Below are 11,948 nucleotides of genomic sequence, written 5' to 3'. Positions count from 1 at the left end.
TCTCTCAAGGCCCCCCTCCACTTGTATAAAATAGCAAAAAATTCAGCCATTATAGACTGTACAATATTAATTGACATGGAGAAAGCCAGTTTGGTTTCTGTCTCTCTAGGCCCCCCTCCACTTGTATAAAATACTAAAAAATTCAGCCATTATAGACTGTACAATATTAATTGACATGGAGAAAGACAGTTTGGGGTCACTCTGTCTCTCTAGGCCCCCCTCCACTTGTATAAAATACCAAAAAATTCAGCCATTATAGACTGTACAATATTAATTGACATGGAGAAAGCCAGTTTGGTTTCTGTCTCTCTAGGCCCCCCTCCACTTGTATAAAATACTAAAAAATTCAGCCATTATAGACTGTACAATATTAATTGACATGGAGAAAGACAGTTTGGGGTCACTCTGTCTCTCTAGGCCCCCCTCCACTTGTATAAAATACCAAAAAATTCAGCCATTATAGACTGTACAATATTAATTGACATGGAGAAAGCCAGTTTGGTTTCTGTCTCTCTAGGCCCCCCTCCACTTGTATAAAATACTAAAAAATTCAGCCATTATAGACTGTACAATATTAATTGACATGGAGAAAGACAGTTTGGGGTCACTCTGTCTCTCTAGGCCCCCCTCCACTTGTATAAAATACCAAAAAATTCAGCCATTATAGACTGTACAATATTAATTGACATGGAGAAAGCCAGTTTGGTTTCTGTCTCTCTAGGCCCCCCTCCACTTGTATAAAATACTAAAAAATTCAGCCATTATAGACTGTACAATATTAATTGACATGGAGAAAGACAGTTTGGGGTCACTCTGTCTCTCTAGGCCCCCCTCCACTTGTATAAAATACCAAAAAATTCAGCCATTATAGACTGTACAATATTAATTGACATGGAGAAAGCCAGTTTGGTTTCTGTCTCTCTAGGCCCCCCTCCACTTGTATAAAATACTAAAAAATTCAGCCATTATAGACTGTACAATATTAATTGACATGGAGAAAGACAGTTTGGGGTCACTCTGTCTCTCTAGGCCCCCCTCCACTTGTATAAAATACCAAAAAATTCAGCCATTATAGACTGTACAATATTAATTGACATGGAGAAAGCCAGTTTGGTTTCTGTCTCTCTAGGCCCCCCTCCACTTGTATAAAATACTAAAAAATTCAGCCATTATAGACTGTACAATATTATGAAAAATGGACAAAGCCAGTTTAGGGTCACTCTGTCTATGACACCCTACCCTTAAGGATAAATTGCCCTAACAGCAGCCTTTCAAGATGGTATGTGATATGGAAATGCCACAAGTCCCTTTCCTCTTTGGGGGTAGATTGCACCCTACACTTACATAGAAAGTTTTAAAAAGATGTTATCGGCATCATCTTCAGCTTCATCCTCACCCTCATCAGTGTGTACGTCATCATCACAGACTATCAATTCATCGCCGCTTGAATCCGCCATTAGAGAACAGTCAGTGCTTGGATGTCTTGGATGGTGAAGGCCTTCCTCGTGGAAGATGTAGTTCATTTTTATAAACATCATTTTCTCCACATTTTTGGGAAGTAACCTTCTACGGCGATCACTGACTAAGTTCCCTGCTGTGCTGAACACTCGTTCAGAGTACACACTGGAGGGTGGGCAGCTTAGGTATTGCAAAGCAAGTTTGTACATGGGTTTCCAAATGGCCTGCTTTTCTTCCCAGTAAGGAAAGGGACTGTCTGACATTTCCATATCAACTACCTCTTGAAAGTAATCCTCCACCATCCTTTGCATGTTTATACTCATATTGGATGGACTTATGGGCAAAGTGACACATTTTTTTGAAAAATCCTTCAAACCAGCCCAGATGTTAAATTGTTCTCGTCTGCCCCCTGTGTCTTCCCTGCTTCTTTTTTGGAAATTTAATTTTTTACGAGCAACAGCTTGAGAAAGTGAAGGAGGACACGTCGTCAAGCCGAGGCCCAGTTCAGCGGCCAACTTGCTGAGCAATAGCTCCTTGCAAAAGTTCACATCTCGCTCATTTACAAGTAAAGACTCAATGTAGGTTTTAAACCTTGGATCAAGCACAGTGGCCAAAACGTACTGATCCGAGTTCAAGATCTTAATAACTCGAGGATCATTGTGAAGCGAATTAAGTACTTGATCGACAAGGCCAACATACTTTGCTGAATTGCTTGCTTTCAGCTCCTCCTTCATTTTCTCAAGCTGCTTTTCCAATAGTCTAATTAAAGGAATGACTTGGCTCAAACTAGCAGAGTCTGCACTGACCTCACATGTCACAACTTCAAATGGTTTCAGCACCTTGCACAGCACTGAAAGGATTCCCCACTGTGCAAGAGTGAAATACATCCCCCCTCCTTTCCCAATGTCATGACTTGTGCAATATGCTTGGATGGCTTTGCGCTGTTCCTCCATCCTCTGAAGCATGTACAGGGTGGAATTCCACCGAGTTACCACCTCTTGCTTAAGTTGGTGGCAGGGCAAGTTAAACTGCTCTTGGAGCTGCTGTAATCTCCTACATGCTGTGGCTGAATGCCTGAAATGGCCTGAAATTTTACGGGCCACCGAAAGCATCTCCTGCACCTCACGGTTATTTCGTAGGAAGCTCTGCACCACCAAGTTGATGGTGTGAGCAAAACAGGGAATATGTTGGAAATCACCCAGCTGTAATGCTCGCACTATATTGTTGGCGTTATCTGAAATGACATACCCTGGGGAGAGTCCGAGTGGTATAAGCCATGCATCAATCACATCTCTCAGTTTGCGTAACAAATTGTCAGCCGTATGCCTGTTAGTGAAGCCGGTGATACAAAGAGTGGCCTGCCTGTGACAAATGTTACGTAGTGGTGTACATGCTGCTGCTGTTCCTGCTGGTGAAGGTGAATGACCAACCCAGTGGGCTGTCACAGTCATATAGTCTTTGGTTTGGCCACTTCCACTTGTCCACATATCTGTGGTTAAGTGAACAGTGGGCAGAATGGCATTTTTCAGCGCAATCTCTACATTTTTACACACTTTTTGGTATAGTTGTGGAATAGCTTTACGGGAGAAATGGTGTCGCGATGGAATTCTGTAACGCGGACACAAAACCTCAATTAACTGTGAAAAACCAGCTGCGTTTATTGTGGAGATTGGACGCAGATCTAACACTAACATTGCAGCCATGGCGTCTGTGATTCGCTTGGCGACTGGGTGACTGCTGTCATATTTGCTTCCCCTCGCAAATGATTGTTTCACAGTTAATTGCTGAAATGTAGGACTGCTCATTTTATTCACCTGCCTCTGGGATGACGATTCACCCCCAGCAGCAGCAACAGCAGCAGCAGGACTAACGCTTTCTTCAGAGGAATCAATAATAGTGCCGGAGTCATCCAGCCTTAAGTGGGATGCCGGGCTAACTCCGAGCGCTACTGAGGATATTGATGAGGATGGTGTGGTGGGTGTATTTTGTAGCCGTCGGTATGTCGGTGAGCGGAGGGTCTTAGCTGATGAGGGAGTGCTTGTATTCTTTTGGGAAGAACTTTCAGCTTTTCCCAACACTTTGCCATGAACTCTCGTTAGATGGCGTAACATAGACGAGGTTCCAAGATGGTTAAGGTCCCTCCCTCGACTGACTGTGGCTTCACATACACTACAAATGGCTATACAATTGTTGTCTGGATTTGGGTAGAAATAATTCCACACATAAGAAGTGGATTTTTTTGTTTTATGCCCAGGCATGACAATGGCCTTTTTCTTGTCACGTGCCAGAACTGCTGCCACTGGTGCAGGACTTACACAAACAACCTCATCCTCATCAACATCCTCATTAGCGCCCTCGTCGCCTACACAAATCTCCCCCTCATCCTCTTCTAATTCCAAAGTGGCATCCTCAATTTGGGTATCACCGGCTACACTCGGGCTATTAAGGCACACATCAGCAGAATGCTCACGATTAGACATCCCACTGTTGGATGGACTCTCCACAGGGATTGTTGTCATTTGTGAATCAGAGCAAATATTCTCCTGTAATGCCTCACTGGTATCTTGCAGCTCAGCTTTGACGCGTAACAGTAGTTGTGCACCAATTGTAGGCTGGGTAACTTTTTGGGATCTGCCACTAATAGCCAAAGGTGAAGGCCTCATTCTCTCTTTGCCACTGCGTGTGTAGAATGGCATGCTTGCAATTTTTTTTTTATCGTCACTTAACTTTTGCTCAGTTACACTTCTTTTTCGCTTCAATACAGTAAATTTTTTTTTGTTTTTTGTTTTTTGCACTAATTTGAAAACACTCTGTTGTTTGACATCGCCTTGGCCAGATGACGTACTGGGAACACTAACATCAGGACTGGTGACAGAACCTGGTTGCTCATTTAGATCATATGTGGACTGCTTTGAATCCATTCTGAGCGCAAACCACTGAGGAGTGCTAAAAATTATTGAGTAGATACTGCTGACAGATATGACTTTTGACAGCCAGAAATATTAATGCACAATTAGGGAGGACACCCCAAAAACACTGAGGAGTGCTAAAAATTATTGAGTAGATACTGCTGACAGATATGACTTTTGACAGCCAGAAATATTAATGCACAATTAGGGAGGACACCCCAAAAACACTGAGGAGTGCTAAAAATTATTGAGTAGATACTGCTGACAGATATGACTTTTGACAGCCAGAAATATTAATGCACAATTAGGGAGGACACCCCAAAAACACTGAGGAGTGCTAAAAATTATTGAGTAGATACTGCTGACAGATATGACTTTTGACAGCCAGAAATATTAATGCACAATTAGGGAGGACACCCCAAAAACACTGAGGAGTGCTAAAAAATTATTGAGTAGATACTGCTGACAGATATGACTTTTGACAGCCAGAAATATTAATGCACAATTAGGGAGGACACCCCAAAAACACTGAGGAGTGCTAAAAATTATTGAGTAGATACTGCTGACAGATATGACTTTTGACAGCCAGAAATATTAATGCACAATTAGGGAGGACACCCCAAAAACACTGAGGAGTGCTAAAAATTATTGAGTAGATACTGCTGACAGATATGACTTTTGACAGCCAGAAATATTAATGCACAATTAGGGAGGACACCCCAAAAACACTGAGGAGTGCTAAAAATTATTGAGTAGATACTGCTGACAGATATGACTTTTGACAGCCAGAAATATTAATGCACAATTAGGGAGGACACCCCAAAAACACTGAGGAGTGCTAAAAATTATTGAGTAGATACTGCTGACAGATATGACTTTTGACAGCCAGAAATATTAATGCACAATTAGGGAGGACACCCCAAAAACACTGAGGAGTGCTAAAAATTATTGAGTAGATACTGCTGACAGATATGACTTTTGACAGCCAGAAATATTAATGCACAATTAGGGAGGACACCCCAAAAACACTGAGGAGTGCTAAAAATTATTGAGTAGATACTGCTGACAGATATGACTTTTGACAGCCAGAAATATTAATGCACAATTAGGGAGGACACCCCAAAAACACTGAGGAGTGCTAAAAATTATTGAGTAGATACTGCTGACAGATATGACTTTTGACAGCCAGAAATATTAATGCACAATTAGGGAGGACACCCCAAAAACACTGAGGAGTGCTAAAAATTATTGAGTAGATACTGCTGACAGATATGACTTTTGACAGCCAGAAATATTAATGCACAATTAGGGAGGACACCCCAAAAACACTGAGGAGTGCTAAAAATTATTGAGTAGATACTGCTGACAGATATGACTTTTGACAGCCAGAAATATTAATGCACAATTAGGGAGGACACCCCAAAAACACTGAGGAGTGCTAAAAATTATTGAGTAGATACTGCTGACAGATATGACTTTTGACAGCCAGAAATATTAATGCACAATTAGGGAGGACACCCCAAAAACACTGAGGAGTGCTAAAAATTATTGAGTAGATACTGCTGACAGATATGACTTTTGACAGCCAGAAATATTAATGCACAATTAGGGAGGACACCCCAAAAACACTGAGGAGTGCTAAAAATTATTGAGTAGATACTGCTGACAGATATGACTTTTGACAGCCAGAAATATTAATGCACAATTAGGGAGGACACCCCAAAAACACTGAGGAGTGCTAAAAATTATTGAGTAGATACTGCTGACAGATATGACTTTTGACAGCCAGAAATATTAATGCACAATTAGGGAGGACACCCCAAAAACACTGAGGAGTGCTAAAAATTATTGAGTAGATACTGCTGACAGATATGACTTTTGACAGCCAGAAATATTAATGCACAATTAGGGAGGACACCCCAAAAACACTGAGGAGTGCTAAAAATTATTGAGTAGATACTGCTGACAGATATGACTTTTGACAGCCAGAAATATTAATGCACAATTAGGGAGGACACCCCAAAAACACTGAGGAGTGCTAAAAATTATTGAGTAGATACTGCTGACAGATATGACTTTTGACAGCCAGAAATATTAATGCACAATTAGGGAGGACACCCCAAAAACACTGAGGAGTGCTAAAAATTATTGAGTAGATACTGCTGACAGATATGACTTTTGACAGCCAGAAATATTAATGCACAATTAGGGAGGACACCCCAAAAACACTGAGGAGTGCTAAAAATTATTGAGTAGATACTGCTGACAGATATGACTTTTGACAGCCAGAAATATTAATGCACAATTAGGGAGGACACCCCAAAAACACTGAGGAGTGCTAAAAATTATTGAGTAGATACTGCTGACAGATATGACTTTTGACAGCCAGAAATATTAATGCACAATTAGGGAGGACACCCCAAAAACACTGAGGAGTGCTAAAAATTATTGAGTAGATACTGCTGACAGATATGACTTTTGACAGCCAGAAATATTAATGCACAATTAGGGAGGACACCCCAAAAACACTGAGGAGTGCTAAAAATTATTGAGTAGATACTGCTGACAGATATGACTTTTGACAGCCAGAAATATTAATGCACAATTAGGGAGGACACCCCAAAAACACTGAGGAGTGCTAAAAATTATTGAGTAGATACTGCTGACAGATATGACTTTTGACAGCCAGAAATATTAATGCACAATTAGGGAGGACACCCCAAAAACACTGAGGTGTGCTACAAATTATTTAGTAGATACTGCTGACAGATATGACTTTTGACAGCCAGAAATATTAATGCACAATTATGGGGGACACCCCAAAAGCGCTGGGGAGTGCCAAATATGAAGAAAAAATAATAAACCTCTATCCTCCTCTCTGCACTAGCGATTTTGGTTAGAGCAATTGCAAGAACAATATGGTATTCTCTGTCCCTGCTCTAATTAGCCTATGACTACACCCTGCTCTCTCCCTCTGTCAAATGGCGATGGATTGCTGTGGAGGCGTGTATTTATAAAGTTGAAGTATCGCGAGAACCGAGTCCCGAGATCCGACGACGTCACAATGACGTTCGGCCTCGATTTGGATTCGGAATGGGCGGGAGAGTACCGAGCTGCTCAGCTCGGTACTCGGATACCCAAAGTTCGGGTGGGTTCGGTTCTCGGAGAACCGGACCCGCCCATCTCTAGTGAATATAATGTGGCATTACTCTTCATAATATGATTTTAATTCAACATAATTTGTTACATTTATTATATTGTATATTACACTATTTTCAAATCTCTACAGTTACATTTTCATAATCTTTTTTTTAACTTGAGAGGTTTCAGTGGTCTTAAGGGACATCATATGAACAGAGGCATGGTCATTTGACCATGATGGGAGATTTTCATGCCGCTACTCAGGGTGTTGTGTGTGGTGGTCTGGAATCTTTGTAGTCTTTTTGGTTTGCCTGCGGAAGAGAGCTGAGAGGAGGGGTGGGGGGTGGGGTGCGGTGGGGAAATTTACCCAACACCCAGACACATCCCCAAGAACCATCAACCAATCTAACCCACCTATACTACAAAAACCACAGGCTATACACAAATAAGAGCTATAAACAAAAGGAGCTATAATGATCACTACCATATACCATAAAGAGCATAAACAACTGACGTTATAAACATTCAAGTATATTGCTATACACACCAAGAGCTATAGTCACCAAAACTATAAAAGAGCTATATAACCAGAGCTATAGTCACGGAACCAGAGATATAATCACTGAAACCCCTTAGCAGACTAGCAATATACCAAAGACAAAAGAACTACAACAGCCAAAACACAAATAGCCATAAACCAAAAGCTGCCAAAAGCAATAAATGGGAAGTATATAGTCTTAACTCAGCCTTCAGAACAAGTAAATCTCCAAACCCGATTCCACCCCCCCACCTCCCTCTTTATTCCATAAATATACCAAGACAACAAAGAGAACCAAACAAACAAGCCCCTCAAATACCAAAGACACTAGACAACAAGGACCAACAAGAGACAGATAAGTTTTGGACTAACCACCCACTATTTGCTTTTCTCTCTCCATTCCAACTCCTCTCTTCCACAGGCACACCCAAAAAAACTACAAAGATTCCAGACCACCACACACAATACCCCAAGTTGCGCCACGGAAAACACCCACTACAAAGAAGTACCCACAGGAATGGAATTTCAGCAAACTCCATAAAGGTAGCAAACAACATACACACAAACCAAGTGCAGACGTCCAAGGTGACCCTTCCAAAAGGATCCCCGTCCCCCTCTGTTAATTGCCAGTATGACACAATATGTCCTCTTTATATTTAAAATATGGCACTGTAGGATCAGATGCTAAACTACAGTGTTACATACGCTGTGTGGCGCCAGGTCCATTGTAATGCTTTAAACTGCATTTTCCCCCACCCGTTGTGCTCTGAATAAGCAGTGCATGAGAAATGGGTTGTTTACAGAGCTGCCTCAGAGGGCAACTTAATGCATGACCACAAAGAGTGCATGGATCCAAACAGCCAATTGGGATGGTCATCATGTGCGCACCCTCATGTCAAGCAATGGCCAGGGTGGTAGAGATAAAAACAGATGCAGGAAAAATAAAGTGGATGAGAACAAAGTACAAAAGAGGTGATAGTAGGAAAGAAAAATAAAATGTCAATTGAAGAGGAAGAGAAAAGTGTGAGAGAAATAACCTTGAAATGAGGAGAGCGAGAGAGAGAAAAAGAGAAAGAGAGAGAGAGAAACCCTGATCAGAACTTGCTCATCTGTGCATCTCTTCCATAAGAAGGAGCAACTATTTTCTACCTATGTAGTGGCTGGCAACTTGGCATGTTTTGCCCTTTGTTTACCCATATAAAGAGGCAATGCGTGCAAAAATAGTTGCATAACGTCGCAAGATGAACCCTGTGCTGCAGGCGCATATTTGTACATGACCCTCATGACCCTTTTGTAAATGACCCTTAAAGAGTTAAAGTACTTATTTGCTATTACTTATTTATATATTGTATTGCTATATTAGATTACAGGAAAGTGTACTAAAAGTAATAACAGAACTCACAATGAACACATGTTCTGCAAGTTGGGTCTTGTCTTGCAGTTCTGTATGCCTATTGTGCTCCTTGGTTTCTAAAGCCTGACGAGGAATCATTAGCTGTGGATGCTAAAGGTAGAAGAACTCAGACAGAGAGAGATCAAATGGCCAAACAAGTGATGTCACAGGTGGCCGCAGACAGGTGTGTGGGGTCCATTTGAAGCAGATACTCCACATCAGAATCGGAGCAACATGAGACATGTTTGTTATGTTACTCCCCGTTTTAAGGTTTGTAAGGAATTCCAGAATTCAATTTTTGATCAGAAAAAAGGCATGGACATCAGATGCCTGGATCCAGGAACATTCTTCTGTATCTTAGCCTGTCAAGACCAGTTCAGAAAAAAGCTCCACAGGAAATGTTGCCGTTCAATATTGGCAGCAACCTATATGAGGGCACTTGTGCTCTTATATGTAATAAGTGTCAGTGGTGTTCTTGATAGATGTTAAATCACAAGAAGCTTTTAGACTTAACTTGTTGGTTTAATTTCAGAACTTGTTGTAAAAGATGATATATACAGTTGCTCACAGTTAATACTTACTCTAACAGACACTGCGACAGTATCCCAAGCTTATGCAGTAAATGTACTTAACACTATTATAGTACATTCATATATGCAGCACGGTGGCTTAGTGGTTAGCACTTCTGCCTCACAACACTGGGGTCATGAGTTCAATTCACGACCATGGGCTTATCTGTGTGGAGTTTGTATGTTCTCCCCGTGTTTGCGTGGGTTTCCTCCCACACTCCAAAAACATTGTAGTAGGTTAATTGACTGCTATTAAATTGACCTTAGTCTCACTCTCTCTGTCTGTGTGTGCTAGATAATTTAGACTGCTAGCTCCAATGGGGCAGGGACTGATGTGAGCGAGTTCTCTGTATAGCGCTGTGGAAATAGTGTCTATATATAAATAGATGATGATGATGATATGCAGATGGTAATAAGCTTATATTGTGGGCAATATCAGAGAACAGGTTACTCATATATATTTTGTGCCTCTGCTCACTATGTATATCTATATATAAGTATGTTTCCACAAAAAGGTATGCAGCTCTAGTTATCACTTCTTTTCAGTTCAACTGTAACTTGGAAGAACTGCTGAGAGCCGAACTTCCTGTCTGTGCATACTCCGTAAAATGATGCAGATAGCTGGAGGCTGCCCCACTTCCTGCCTTCACTAGATCACAGGGCACACCACTACCAAAATGGAAGCGCTCCATATTAATATTCAAGATCAGTATTAAATTCTCATTGATTGACCTATAGAGTAGTATTAGTATTATGCTTATGGAAAGAAAAAGAATTAATCACAATAGGTTCAATAAGAAAATATGAAAAACAAAAATTTTCATTTGAAATAAGATCATTGGTTTGGCTAATACTTTTATATTGATAAAGTCAAATTATTAAAATTGTATGAAAGATCAATCAATGAATCACTGTAAATTTATGATTATGTCAGGTGCGATTCAATCACAATTAAACATACACATTTGCGGTTAGTTGTTATAGTATCATACAGTGTTGGGGTCACATCCGATTTGTTACTTTTAGTGTTTCATTGTGTATAAAAATCAGACTTTATATAACATTATATTAAGTATGCTTATGTAACCCTTTAATAATGGGAGCCTGAGGGGAAATACTCATGTAACCAGTATCTGGTGGGTGGCTGGGGGGATGAGCAAAGAAACTAAGAGCAGTCTTATAGTGTACCGTGTTATTGGAAGTGACCAGTTTAACTGTGACATTGTTATACAATCTCCCCCACCCACATCCTTTTTTTGCAAAAACTTTATATTGAGTAAATTTTCAAAGAATACAAATGTGTGGGTAAAGGGCAATCAAACAAATTGACATACAGTATGGATGTATCGAGGGTTCATTAGAAAAAAAAATTCTCATTAAATCTGGCAAAGAGCAAGTTCTAGTTTCCAATCTTAACTCAGACAATTTACAAAGTCTAGCATTTATTTAATTAAATGCCCTAGTTAGCTAAAGATTGAAAATATGCAAAAAATAAACCAACAATGCTAAACATATAAGGAAGGTGAAGGTAAGAAAGGAGGGGAAGGGTGGGAGGAGAAAGGTCTTTTGTAAAAGGATCTAGTCTTCAATGGTAACTAGGTAATGGGCAGATGAAAAAGGTCAGAAAAAAGTGTTAACTCCCATCAAGAAACTCAAAAAGGGGACTATTTGGATAAAGCAGAATATTTTTTGTGTCTTGAAATTCCAGCCAGTAGAACCAAGTGGCACAATAATCATTACACCTATCAGAATAGCAGAGAATCAGATCATCTAATTACTTATAAAATTCAATGCGGGTGAGCCACTCTTTCAGAGTTGGAGGAGAGGAGGATCTCCAATGTACAGGAATCACTGCCTTTGCTGCACTATTTAGATGTTTAAACATGGATTCTTTACATAATGAAATTAGAATATTTATCTGATTTTATAGCCAAAAGCCT

This window comes from Mixophyes fleayi, chromosome 2, assembly GCF_038048845.1.
Source record: "Mixophyes fleayi isolate aMixFle1 chromosome 2, aMixFle1.hap1, whole genome shotgun sequence".
Lineage (NCBI taxonomy): Eukaryota > Metazoa > Chordata > Amphibia > Anura > Limnodynastidae > Mixophyes > Mixophyes fleayi.
Note: the sequence above shows the minus strand (reverse complement) of the source record.